This window comes from Sinohyriopsis cumingii, chromosome 1 (genome assembly GCF_028554795.1).
Source record: "Sinohyriopsis cumingii isolate HCF-2022 chromosome 1, ASM2855479v2, whole genome shotgun sequence".
NCBI classification, from domain to species: Eukaryota; Metazoa; Mollusca; class Bivalvia; order Unionida; family Unionidae; genus Sinohyriopsis; species Sinohyriopsis cumingii.
Window position 1 is genome coordinate 131,921,198 of NC_142961.1, and position 14,766 is coordinate 131,935,963.

Sequence of the window (14,766 nt, forward strand, 5' to 3'; positions counted from 1 at the left end):
CCAAAATAAGAACAATTATCAGGAATTACATTGTGAAATTACTAAAAAATAAAAAGCATCTTTTTCCCATTTTAAAGAAAAAAGAAAAATGACATTAAAACATTGACCCAAAACAACCATCAGCCCATTTACATAATATCCCTAAATCCAAAACTGAAGAGAGCATGCACATTTACATGGGCTCCATCTTCTTCCAAGGGCTACTTGCCAAAGAGGCATGTTGATTTTTTTTTTTAACAGAACCTTAAATTCTTCATGGTAAGCAGATTTGTACATTGGACAAGTGATTCTTCATGTGCCATGTACCCTCAGCCTGACCATGTAAAAACATTTTGAGAGCACTGCTTGAGCCCTAAATCTTTCATTACTGAATTGCATTGTTGTAGCAAATGCTACTGTTGCAGACATCACTTAAAAAATGATTGAATTTAAATGCACTGCTTACTTCCTCATATCCAGAGCACTGAAGACATATCATTTTTATTAGTTTTTGGCTGCTTTCAGTTTAATTTAAAGTTCCAAACAAAAGAAGGCTCTACACAATCGAAAAGATCGGAAAGCTCTATACCATGGGTTTCAAACTCAAACAACCCTGAGGGCATTTTCAATGACCAGAGGGCTGCACCACCTTTTTTATCTCTCATGAAACCTTGTGAAGTCAATCATTTTGCATGACAAAGGATTCGGCTTGGTGGGCCATATCCCCTACGAAATGATCATGAATAATTCATGAACTGGCATGAACTGTTCATGAACTTGGTTTCCATAATAAACAGGTTATGACAACAACACATCATACTCATTAGAACTGAATGTAACAGCAACAGAGACATTACCACACCAAGTGCTGTTTGTAAAACACAATTTTTAATAACTAGAATACAAGTATCTATCTCAACACTCAGCTGCAAAATCGCTTTTATTATAAGGACTGAGCATTGTTACTAATAATAAATATTACAGGTTTCATTAAGCTCGTGGCAATCTGAATGCACGATTTTTTAGCATAATTTTTTTTAGGAGAAATGAACCACACATCCTGGAGCAACATTGCTCTGGACTTCAACCATTGCACACAGGTGTCCTTTTTTCACATCAAAATTGGTTTTTGAACAAATACCATGTATGATTGATTTATGTGCACAATATTAAAAAAAAATTCAAAATATGCATATATGATGTCCTCTCCCAAATTTATATTTGACAAAAAATTACTGTATCCTGCTCATAAAATTAAATCATCACGGACTTTAAACACTCAGAGCATTTTAATGTTTTGTGCACTCTGAAAAAAATTTAGTTCACTGACTGACAGTTTATACATGACCGCAAAACAGGACTGATTCCTTGGTCAGCCAGCTTGCATAAATTGCACTTGACAACAACTATTCACACTTCAAAAACATTATTTGAATTAGCTGGTTATTCAATACACAGAAATTAAAAGACCCTCATCTTATATGGGAAGCCCTGTGATGATGTGATGAATAAGAAACAAAAGAAACTATATATGGCTATTCTTTATGACCCATAAACTGAAAATTTGCCTGCCTTTACAGAGAAATTTTAAATACTGAATGACCTTTGACCCCTAATGAAATGGGATTTCATAATATCCAAATTTCTACAAATCTGCAGCCTGGAATCAGAAGTGTAGGACACACCCCATCCAAGACACACAGACACACATGCACATTCATAGGATTCATAAGTAAGGGAGGCTATCTTATACTGAAGAATGTTCAACAAATCTTGGACACTGTAATCCAAGTTCTACACAAAAACTTACAATGGCAGAGCATTGATTTATTATGCCTCCTCCATTACTATTCATAAGGTCTATTCCAGAACATATGATTGCAGGAATGATGCTAAACCTTGTTTTAATGGTGCAATGAAATTTACCAAAATGTACAAAATAATGCATTATACTGTAAAGCCCCATCTTCATTACTTCATTACATTTCTCCTAATCAAAGAATCCACCCACTCCCTTTTCAAAAGGGTATACCCAATACACATTTTCTGTTCAAGATGAGACCCTGCATAGAGATTTGTCAATATCAGTTTGACTTGATCCTCTATATCTCGATTTACCATCACAATCTAAAACCTTCTGTTCAACCATGTTATGTCTGAATGGGAATGTAAAATACTATCATGCTTTAATTGTACCATTTTGTGTGAGCACCACAATTTCTCAAATAAACTTTGCTTTTTAATCAAAATGTTGATTTGGAAAGTTAATAATATTTTTCATTGATCATGTTTTTGTTCGCACTGTTCAGCTAACACAGCATGTAGCGTGCATGTGTGTGCATTATATCTATAGTTGAATCTGAAGCATATGTGTCATATATTACGATATTATATTTTAAATACATGTATTTAAATTATCATTAGAATGAAGTCGAGGAGGGAGTGGACATGTTGATGTATGCTCTCAGAAAGTATATATACTTTCAGTGATTACAGGACTCTAAATTCAGTGTTTGAATACATTTGGTATACAAGTATTTTTTCTACTAGATTCAAAAATAGTTGACTTGTTTTTTATAAACTAAAGAACAATTAACCCATATGTTTCGTTTAACAGGCAGAATGGCATTTTGGGTATTTGGTTTAATTGCCATTACTGCTTATCTATTCAAATTTATGTTGCTTTATTTTTACCAACTTAAAAGACACAAATAATTATGTTGATTTAAATCAGTATCAGATTTTTTTTAGATACAAAATATGTAACCCTATTTTATTTTCTGCGAGCAAAAACCTCGTTAAAATGCAATGCCCCAAATTAATAAGGAAACTCATGAAACTAAAGAAACTAATGAAAATATTTTCCTATCAGTTTAAGTTTTTGCTAACTGTAAATTTCTTTCAAAGAAAAATAAATATCAATGGTTTACACCGAATTTACTGATAAATGGCATCAAACAGGAACTAAATATATCTAATGGACAATGCATAAATGCTGCTCTTGTATTATGTTTAATATATGTCAGAAGTTCTAACTGACACAGTCTAATACCAAACTGTATTGCATCCTCTGAAACTGGCATCTTATTAATCACGAGTGTCAGTTTTTTGTCTACTGGAGTCATACTGAGCCGGCCTTGAAGGGGTCATTCTGCAGCTCATTTTTAAAAGCAAACATTTGGAGAAATCTCTACCATGTAAACACTGCTTAAAATGTAATTATCCATAATCTAATACTGTTTTATTCTGTCTACGTGCAGATCCTCTCATAGCATCCAATAACGTGAATGGCCCTCAAGTACATTTTATTTTACACTCAGTTGTGCCCCATTACAGTTAATTAGTCTTCAGTGACAAAGCATAATTTTTTTACAAGCTGCTGTATCCATGAACTAACCAATACCCTCTGTTATATTGGAAATAAAGGTATTCTCTCTGGTGAACAGAAGTGATAAATGTCTCGTTGTACAGAGGACCACATACACACACACACACATATATATATATATATATATATATATATATATATATATATATATATATATATATTATTTACAGTAAGGGTTTTCTTTTCAACCTAAATGTTTCCTTTATATTTTGTTGAAAATTCATAGCAAATTAATGATTTAATTTCTTACGTGTCCCACTACTGCACTCCAGCTAGCTCTACTGTGCCTGTCTGTAGGAAAGACAGGGTCCATGGGTCATCGGTGCGTTCAGTTTTGTAAAACAGCCCATTAAAAATGACAAATGGTCATTAGAAATGAGTTGGATTCCATGAAAAATTATGTACCACCCTAAGCCACAATTATCTTAGGGGCCAACAATTTATGTTGTTGGGCAGGGGCCTAACAATTTCTTTAATTAAAAAATTCTGTCAAATAATAGCTGGAACAATAATCTTGTGCTGAGTAGTAGCACAATAACAGCACATTATATCCATAATTTTTATTTTCTGACAAAAATTATAATCTTGAGGTTTAAAAACAATCTCTCAGCTCAAAAGAAAAATAGTAGACCCACCCAATACCCAAAAGCTGTTATCTAAAAGTAGAGGAATTTGCTATGTGTATGTTCATAGGCACATAAAAGTTGTAATCTAATAACTGTAACAAAAGTGGGATGATTAAGCTTAACTATAGCTGACACCGTGTGAAAGACTGCTAACATTAGAGAGCTTGTTGATAAATATAGGAAGTGTTGACACTGAAGCCAACAATTTACTAGCTACACCATTGACATGGTACATAGGATGAGTGGGATGCCAACACCCAGGCAGGATGTTTCTGAGAGAGAGCCAGTCTAGGTCAAATAAACATAAAATAAACTTACTCAACAAACCAGAAAATATTTAGGAGCCTTCAGAAATTACATCAAATTCAAACAAAACTAATGTCCTCTCCTAAATATCTTAGGACGATTCACAGTACCACAAATAAATGTGTGTACTCAACACATTCACATATGCAGGTAACTAACTTAAACAAAACAACTTATAAAATGACTTTTTGTTTTTCTTCAAAGTCCCCCAATCTTCTAAAAGATGACTGGGCTCGAAAAGCTTTCACAACATCCCATTTGCCACATGTGACAGTGACAAACATAAGATTAAACGATCATACACAATTTTATACTTGTAATATTTAAAATCAATTTGTAACAAATACAACAGCTGTATTAAAAAATTATGTTTGAATTATCTTATCATAAAAATGAAAACATGCTTGCTGTTAAGATAATTAAATTCGAGCTTTATTTTAAGCTATTCTAATTATCTTTTTACTATGCATTTAGATGTGAAAATTTCTCAATAAACTAAAAACTAATAGCAAAGTTCAATCTTCCCTTTTATTTTAGATGTCACTGTTTAACCGCTCTTGTAAATTCAAAAGGGTGTCGTTAAGCTTGGAACTTATTGATCAAAGTTATATGTGCAAGACTAGTAACCAAATTAACATTAAATATTAATTTTTGTATTTTAAAGTTTTATGCCATTTTCTGAAAAGGCAAAGGAGCTGCAGTACATGAAAGCACACACAAGCAAGGTATAGTTAACCACCAACTAATTTATCAAGGAGACTGAGGGGTGGGGGCTGGAATATTTTCTTTTGTTATAATTCTGTCCCCTCCTTTGTGGAGAAACATATTTTTGTTCCTCATGTCTATATATATGTCCTATGTTATTTCATAAATGAACTTGTTGTGGTTTTTTGGGGGGGGGGGGGGTACAGAGAAGAAGAAAAAAAAGAAATATTATAGCTGAAAGGAAAACTCAAAGTAAAAAAGAGGCCCAAGTCACCCTGATATCTTTCATGGATTAAATAACTAACCTGTTGACCATTTCAATATGCAAGCTTATGCAGATCGTAAAAACCCTTTATTTCTAAAGATAAATATTTACTATGGAGTCATTTGATCTTAACCAAGATCATTAAAGGTGAAATTTACAAATGAAGCGTTACTTTACGGCATACAGATTCCCATGGCTTTCACACAAATTTTAATTATGATTTCACAGGTTTTCCAGGTGTAAGGCCATTGGTTTTGTCAATCATTGCAATTTATTTTAACGTGTTTCATGAGAAAAGTATATCTGGTTAATCCTGCTTATCAAAAACTAACTAAAAATATGTTCTTTTGGGTAAAATTGAGTAATGACACTGAATATATGAAATGGCGCTTTAACAGAGATGGCAATACAATCAGCAGTTAAACTCTGTTTCATCAAACCGTCTGACTTTTCAAATGTGGCATAAATCTCAGAAATAATTCCCTCCAAATATATGTATAAACTTATACAAGAATATTTTCTGTCTAGTGTAAAATCAATATCAGAAAAAGACACAATTACTTGCAAGTAAAGATTTAATTTTAATAATACCTTTACTGTTGTAAAGAAATCTACCTCTAAAGTATATGACAAGTATGAAATTCTGTATTTTCTTAACTACATTTAAAATTTTATACTTTTTCGTCAGGTATAAATTAGAAATTATCCACTGTTATCCCTATGGCATTAACTGTTCTGCTGAAATTTATGCATTTTGTATTCTAAAATGTACTTTTTTTACGAATCTGGTTTAGTTTTTTGCTTCAGATGAACTTGGCAGTCTTCTCATTACGTTTTAAAGTAACCTGCTAAAAACTAAATGTACAAGGCTAAGCCAATGCAACTATAAAATTAAAAAATGTTCTAGAAACAGACAGCTCAGCTGGAAAACTAGACAGTAATTGAGCTGGTGGCTGGTTTGTAATAAAAAAGGCTCTGTGTCACCCAAACCTGAGAACTAGTTCTACCTGCACCGAATTTCATTAAATTGCAAACATCTTGACAGCTTGCTCATAATAAAACTTGCTGAACATCTTGATGATATAAATTTGTTTATTCGAAATTTTATCAAAAATACATTTTTGTGATTGGTAGTAAGATGAGCCAATCCGATGCAAGATTGTTTAATTAATACAAGTGGACTTTACTTGTAATATTTTCTTCCCACACTTAAAAGGTCAGCATTTTCAAAAACAAGGTTCATCCTAGTCTAGCACCTGACCAGAGAAAATTAAGAATAAAAAAAATGAAATAGATTTCTAAATACATGAGCTGGAAACTGCAATTAACCATAATGCAGATAAACACACCATATGTATATATTGTTTTCCCTTCCATAGGTAGTGATGTATACCATATACTGGTTGGGGGGGGGGGGGGATCATATTTACTCACCTATAATTCAAGTCAAACTGCAAACAACAAAGACCCTAATATTGTAGCACAATCCCCTGCAAATCAAGGTCTATGCTGTTTGTTTTACTGACTACTCCTAACAAACTGCACAGACCCAGATCTGCCAGCACATTATGCAACATCAGATCTGGGTCTGACCAATCTGCAATTGGACTCGTATAAGTAAGTACATACAGTATTTGGGTTTTACCCATCTATGTATGCTGACATTTACAAAATACCAGGGAAAGATATTTTGGTACTGACATTTACTGAAAACAATAGAAGGATATTTCAGATTTAACGTGACTACACTTTACAACACAAATTTACACATTGCAAGGTATTACTTTTGGTAGATTGGGGGACTGGTAGTTTCTCTTTCTTAATTTGCCTACTATTAACAGTTATAAACGTATGAACCAACTTGAAGCTTTGTAACACAGGACTGTAAGTTACATTTATGAAAGTTAAGATGCTTCCAATCGATATAAATGGCAATTTGGAATATTTTTCAAATCTGGGTAAATTACTGAAATTATATTACTGCTGGTTTTTTTCTTTTTTTCTTTTTTTTCTTCTTTACTTTAAATTTAATAATACCTTTTGCATTGCCATGGATGAGAAACTTCCATTTAGAATGACCACTATATTCTGTCTTTGTGACTGAAATCAACATGAATACATGAATCTGTCATTGCAGACATATTTTTAAAAATACAGTGGTTCCTTGACTTACGAGTTGAATTCGTTCCGTGACGGAGCTCGTAACTCAAATTACTCGTATGTCAAATCAATTTTCCCCATTGAAATGAATTGAAATGCCATTAATCCGTTCCGGATCCCCAAAAAACACCGCAATTTTTTTGTTACATGTTTTTAAATAAGAAAAATGTACTTATAAATAATGGATATTGTATAAAAACACAATACAATAGAATGTACTGCAATAAACTGGTTTTATTAAGTATAATGTACAGCATTTACCTTGGAGATCAGATGACTTGAAGATGCTGACGGAGGTGGAGAAGAGAGGCCGAAGTGAATAACTGAATCTTATTCGCTGATTTTTTCATTTTTTGCAACGCTTTACTCACTTTCATCTGCAGGGGTTTTCGATAAAAACCTGTCCAATGAGGTCTGTTTCATCCTCTGTTTCAGAATGTTTCTGAAATGAGTTAGGCAAGTGTCATTAAATAGCACTGTCGCACGCCCAGTTGCAACTTTTTCTGGGTGTTTCTTTTTAATAAAGTCTGAAAGTTTCTCCCACATTCCCAACATTTCCTTTATCTCACTTGTAGAGATAACCTCCTCCGCGTCACCTATTTCCTTCAAAACCTCTGTGTGCTGCTGCGTCTGTAGCTCCTTTAGCTCCTCCGCTGTCAGTTCCTCGGAGTGCTCCTTGATGAGCTCGTTGATGTCACCTTCATCCATGTCCAGGCCCATGGACTTGCCGAGGGATACAATCTCCTCCACCACTGCCGCTTCGGGTTCGAGTCTTTCAAAATCCGTTTCAGACACAACCTCAGGCCACAGCTTCTTCCACGCAGAGGTCAAGATCCTCTTTGTAACACCCTGCCAGGCCATGTTGATAATTCTGAGGCATATCACGATGTTATAGTGGTCCTTCCCAAACTCTCGAAGGGTGAGGTTTGTACTCTCCGTCACCTCAAAGCAGCGGCGGAACAGGTGCTTGGTGAAGAGCTTCTTGAAATTAGAAATCACCTGCTGGTCCATGGGCTGCAGGATAGGGGTGGTGTTGGGTGGAAGGTAGGGAACCTTTATAAACTTGAACTCTTCGAGGATGTCACCTTCGAGGTTAGGTGGGTGAGCAGGTGCATTGTCCAGGATGAGAAGGGCTTGTAGGGGTAGGTTATTTTCCTGGAGATATTTCTTAACGTCAGGACCAAAGACCAAATTCACCCACTCCACAAAGAATTGCCTGGTGACCCACGCCCTCGGGTTTGCCCTCCACATAACCTGCAGTTTTTCTTTCAGAATTTTATGTGATTTAAAGGCTCTGGGGTTTTCCGAATGATAAACGAGCAGCAGCTTAATCTTGCAGTCGCTGCTCGCATTGGCGCACAGTGCGAGAGTTAGCCTATCCTTCATGGGTTTGTGGCCTGGCATCCTCTTCTCCTCTGCCGTTATATAAGTCCTCCTTGGCATCTTCTTCCAGAAGAGTCCTGTCTCATCACAGTTGAAGACTTGCTGGGGATGTATCCTTCTACTGCTATAATTTCTGCAAAAGTTTTGAGGTAATCTTCAGCTGCCTTCATATCCGTGCTCATTGCCTCACCATGCCTGACAACGGAGTGAATGTCGATCCTCTTTTTAAAATTCTCAAACCAGCCCCGACTGGCTTTAAACTGTTCGCCCGATGCCTCGTCCGTTGAAGTGCCTGGGGTCTGCTGCAGCAAATCAGCATAAATAGCTCGTGCCTTCTCGCAGATTATAGCCTCCATCACGGTATCTCCTGCGAGCTGCTTCTCCATCAACCACACCATCAGCAGCTTCTCCATATTTTCATGGATAGATGTCCGCTGCTTAGAAATTATTTTAACACCCTTGGCTGGCGTTATAGCCTTTATCGACTCCTTTTGCTTCAGTATGGTGCAGATCATAGAAGTGCTACACTCGTACTGCTTCGCCAAGTTGACTACACGCACATCTTGGTCATGTTTTTCGATAATTTCTTTCTTTAATTCAATGCACATCATCTGCTTCTTCTCAGCACTGTCCTTCGCACTCACTTTCTTTGGATCCATGGTTGCAAAAACGAAGTTTTGCAAACTAACTGCAAGCACAAATGCGCGCACAACACTGATGCTTCCACTGCGAGCTAACCGCTTAAAGTGAACGAGTGAGACACGGGATGCTGGGTGGATGTTGCGACGTTCACTGTGGCGTTCGCTGCGCCAACTAGTGGTGGGGTATCTGAAGCTGGCTCGTAACCCGAATTTTAGCTCTCAACTCAAAGCAAAAAATCGGCCAAGAGACGGCTCGTATCTCGAAAAACTCGTTAGTTGGGACACTCGTAAGTCAAGGAACCACTGTAGTAGCGAAGGGAAATTCAATCAGCCAATTAAAATGCTTGTTGCATCTTGGTCTTGTGATAATAATGATAATAAGAAGAAGAAGAATAATGCTTTATTTATAGAGGGTGACTCATTAGCCAAGGCCTGTTCTCCCCTGAGGCCCTCTTAAGGAGAGTATAACTATGCACATTATATGAAGATAGCAATAATTACTGTTTATTTTAACATGTTTAGTATTAAAATACTAAATTCCATTATCTATTAGAAACACATACATGCTCATGATATCTCTTCTTAAATATTCCAATATTTTCAACAGACTTTTCAGCACAAGATAGGTTATACATGGCAGCCAGTATAACTGGTGGCGAAAGAACCCTGGAAAACCCAGGGAAGAACCACCGACCCATGAGAAGTTACTGGCAGGCTTTCCCACGTACCCACGCTAGCCGAGCCTTGGACTCGAACCCACGCAGACAGAGGTGAGATGGCAGTGATCCGGAACAGTGAGTGCTTTAGACGACTCGGCCACTCGGGGCCCCACATGTAGCGGAAGCTTGTTCCACAGAACTGTACCAGAGTATTGGATGCTCTTTTTAAATTGCTGTTTTTGGTTTTGGTGCTAGGTTTCCATGTGGTATTGATCTCAACTGGTATTGTGTTGAAAAAGGCCTGAATAAGGCCTGAAGATACTCTGGTGCAGTTCCATGTAGACATTTTTATAAAAGAACTGCCTTGTGAAAATCTAACCTGTCATATACTGTGAACCATTTGAGTTCTGTAAACAATGCTTTTGATGGATGATCAATAGATGCATCTAAAATTAGGTGTGCTGCTCTTTCTGAAGTTTATAAATCCTGTCAAGCTGAGATTAGCACATGTTCCCGATACATTTAAACAATAATCCATTGTTGGAAGAATATATGACTTGTAGTATATATTGCCAGTTTCCATAGGTAAATATTTATTGATTCTGCTGAGTAGGGCAATTTTGGATGAGTGTTTTACTAAGCTTATCAATATGGTCATTCCATAATAAATTATTATCTACGGTCACACCTACAAGCTTTTCATGTTTGAAATTTTCTAACAGATGATTATTTATTGCAAAAGATAGTTCTGGGTTCCCTTACTTGTGTAGCTTTTGTGATGTCTCCAAAATCATACATTTTGTTTTACCTTCATTAATTACCATCCAATTTTGTTGTGCCCAGTTCTGGACTCTAATAAGGTCAGAGTTAAATCTCATTTTAATAATTTCAGTATCAGAACTAGATGTATACACAGTTGCATCATCTGCAAACAAATCTGTATTTGTGGATTCATTATTTAATGATAGATCATTGATACAGATAAGGAAGAGGACAGGAACTAAAACTGAGCCTTGAGGGACCCCTGAATGAATAGTCAAAGTTGAGAGCTAATATTGTCAATGCTTACTTGTTGAGACCAGTGGTTTAGGTATGAGCTAAACCAGTTTAAAGATGGATTGTCAAACCTGTAACAGTTCAACTTTGCAGCAGAATTTCATGATCAACAAGATCAAAGGCTTTCTTGGAGTCAAGTGATGTAGTTCCAATACCTGCACAATGAAGAGTGGTACTGGAAACATATCGCACACTAGTCTTTCTGGCTATAAGTTTATGCTGAATTCTAAGCCTGTAATAACCTGCAAATCTGTTCAAGTATATTGCTGAAACTTCAAAAACAAAAATGCCTTTTCTCCACAAACCTGCAGTCAAATGTGCATGAAAAACTGAAATAAAAGGAAAACTAATACTGAGTCACAGATGTAAATTATATATTGCTGTGACTTAATTTTGGTATGGTGCATTTGTACTCACCCAGATACATCAACACACATGAAGGTCACAATAACCAGAATTTTGCTGGGCATTAATGTACTTGCCAAGAAACATTAACATCCAAAGTTGCATGTCCCTGTGGTCAATGTGTTTTCATGTGCGTGTCTGTGATTTTTAATGTAGCTTTAACATTTTTTCAGTCATGTCGCTATGATGTCTGCAGTGTGGCAGTTTATAATGATGTCTAGCACTGAGGCATCAAGCCACAAACATGTAGTATCATAAAGAATCCCACCAAGTCAAACTATCCTAACATCAGGCCAAAGAGTCCTAACACTAACCTCCAAATGCTGAGGGCCAAAAGATGAAGCTGCTAGAACCATTTTTAGAAGTCTCTGGTATGACTCAAACAGGGTTTGAACCCACGACCTCTCACTTTCGAGGTGGACGCTCTAACCACTTAGGCCACCAGAGCGGTCCCCTGTGGGCAATAAAGTCTGAGATAATTTGCTAAATGTAAAGCTGAACCAAAGTGACTGAAGCATTACATATTGGTCGCAATGACCTACTTTTGATATGATGATACTGAACTGACCAGTACGCATCAAAATCCCAAGTCACATGACTCAGTGACCAATAATACCATAAAAACTGACCTAAACACAAAACTGAACCAAGTTAATGAGTTAAACATAAGGTCATAGTGACCTACCTTTGGGTAATATGCACAGTATACTCTCCAATACAAAGATACATGTATATACAAAGTGTATTGCTCTGGGACTTACGTGTACAATGCCTGAACCAAATGTGAAACTCAAGCAAGCTTTGATGAACTGTACAGATCAGATGGATGAATTGACAAAGGCAACACAACATGTACCTTCCATGTTTATGCTTGGGTTAATAAAAATAACAATAAAGTGGCAACTCTATTAAGAGGCTGCTAGGCAACCCCAAAATATGGACCTGAAATACATATTGCTTTTCAATACAGTAATAGACCAACCAATTAACACCTCTGACTTGTGTTATATACATCTGTCTTTCATAATATAATGAATCACTGTCAGTTACTTTAAGAAAATTGCCATATTTGGTACCAAAGACTCGTCCTTTCCCACCAAGCCTAAGGGGTATCTTAAGTTCAATAAAAAAAGGAAAGGATTTATTTCCAAAACTGATACTAAAATTTTTAATTAAAAACTGACTGTGTCAAACATGTATTTAGCACATTAATGAGAACTCTACAAGAATATCATGAATCTGGTACTTTACTTCCTGGTTTCTAACTTTAATTGCATTCTTCAAAACTGTATGGGTTATGCTGCAAACAACACAAACCATGAACTTACAAAACAGACCGGGTCCTAAACATCAAGATAATAATTATACATGTTTTGGTCAGGGTGTATTCAATTATGTCTCGGTTTAAATGAGTTTTCTCACAGCCTTCACGTACTTCATTAGAAATATTCATGGAAAATCCGAAACTTGTCTCAACAGCATAGTTTATATTGACCGAATATACCATAATAAACCACAGGGTATGCTTCTGGTAGAATCAAAATGTAGACAGATTCAGAATAATGTTTCAAATTAAAGAGTTTTAAGTAATAAGATGCATTAAAAAAAAATTACGTATCCAGTTTTAGTCAATTTGCTTCAATAAAATACAAATACAATATCCAGTACTCTGTCAGGAAATTAGTGTTACCAGCATAAAGACTGAACGGTCACTCTTGAGAAACACAACAAACTGACCATGTGTACAGATTTGTGCACATTATATGGAGCCTTCATCAAGATACTGATGTACAGATGGGCAGTCCAAAAGTACATATCTGCTGTATGACTGAAATGAAACCATTAAAACTAAACATTTCCTTAAAATTCAAGAAATTATGACTAAGTTCTTTTGTATGCCCATGCTTTAGTAGGTTATATCATGCATGTACATTCATCGAGCTGCACACAACCAAATTTCCACTTAAACTGATAGGTGGAAGTTAACCAAACTTCAAAGATATGTGCCCCATGTGATAACTGTCGGGGAGAGGTGATACATGCTATATGCCATTTAAATGCCTTCTTTTTAATGCCATGCATAACACAGAAATAACAAAATATTTGCCACTGTACTAGTTTACACCAACTCTGTTGCCATGTGTTGTGACTCACATGCAGACAATGAATAGGATGTAATGTGTTTACAACGTCTTGTTTAGGGGGAAAAAATTACTAAAGAATTTAGAATCAGAATATATGCCGGGGAATTTCTTGAGAATCCTGTTTTAGCGGCAAGTTGGCATTTTGGATAGCAGATGATTTTGTATATGTGGGACAACTTTTTGCAAAATTGTAAACTTGGATTAAAATACAGTATTGTTTTAAGGTATACATTTCCATCTTTTATATATTGTATTTATCTGTATTATTCTAAAAGATACATAGGAAAACAGATTTTCTGGGTTACAAGTTCATAAAGGTCATGGAGTAGATCTTCATGTTGACACTTAAAATCAAATTTTCATATATATTTAGGGTAGAAATGTGTGATATTTTTGTACATTTTATGAATGTCACTTCTTTAACTAAAGGACGATCGTTCTTTCTTGATACAAATTGCTATTCAACCAAAAACAACACATGATCCACTGTTTACAGGAATGTCATATCGTTGCACAGATTTACATGACATGCAGCATTGGCCAACATGGTGTTATAAATGGGGTGGAAAGGGTCAGAGGAAACTCAAGTTTTTATTGTGTTCCTGCAAGATGACGCTCTTAAGCCACTGCCGCATGGTGTATGCACCTGAAACTGACATGTACTGCAATGTCAATGTCAATGAGCAGAGGCGTAGCTGGGGGGGGGGGGGGGGGGGGCAGGGGGGTACATATGTCCCCGGGCGCCAAGGTACAGGGGCGCCAAAATGAGGCTTACAACGTTACATTATAATAAGTAAACAAGGGTAATATTCAAAAATGTGATTAAACGGGGAGGGGGCTGGGGCGCCAATTTTATAGTTCGTCCCCGGGCATAAAATATCATAGCTACGCCTCTGTCAATGAGTCAGCAAATATTTTACCATTACAAATCTGGGTTGCTGAATTACTGACAACGGTTAATGATGTAACTAATCGAACCTATGCAAGAATGGCGGCGGAAACTCGTTCTTAATATCAAAATATACATATTTGCAAGTATTGTGACAGAA

The 14,766-nt window shown here is 36.2% G+C and overlaps 1 protein-coding gene across 1 annotated transcript in view; it reads right to left on the reverse strand.

The window, feature by feature from the left end:
* The window catches only part of LOC149807875 (kelch-like ECH-associated protein 1B), an 88,603-nt gene that overhangs the window by 73,400 nt on the left and 437 nt on the right, over window positions 1-14,766 (reverse strand). The gene's annotated exons all lie outside the window — the stretch shown is intronic.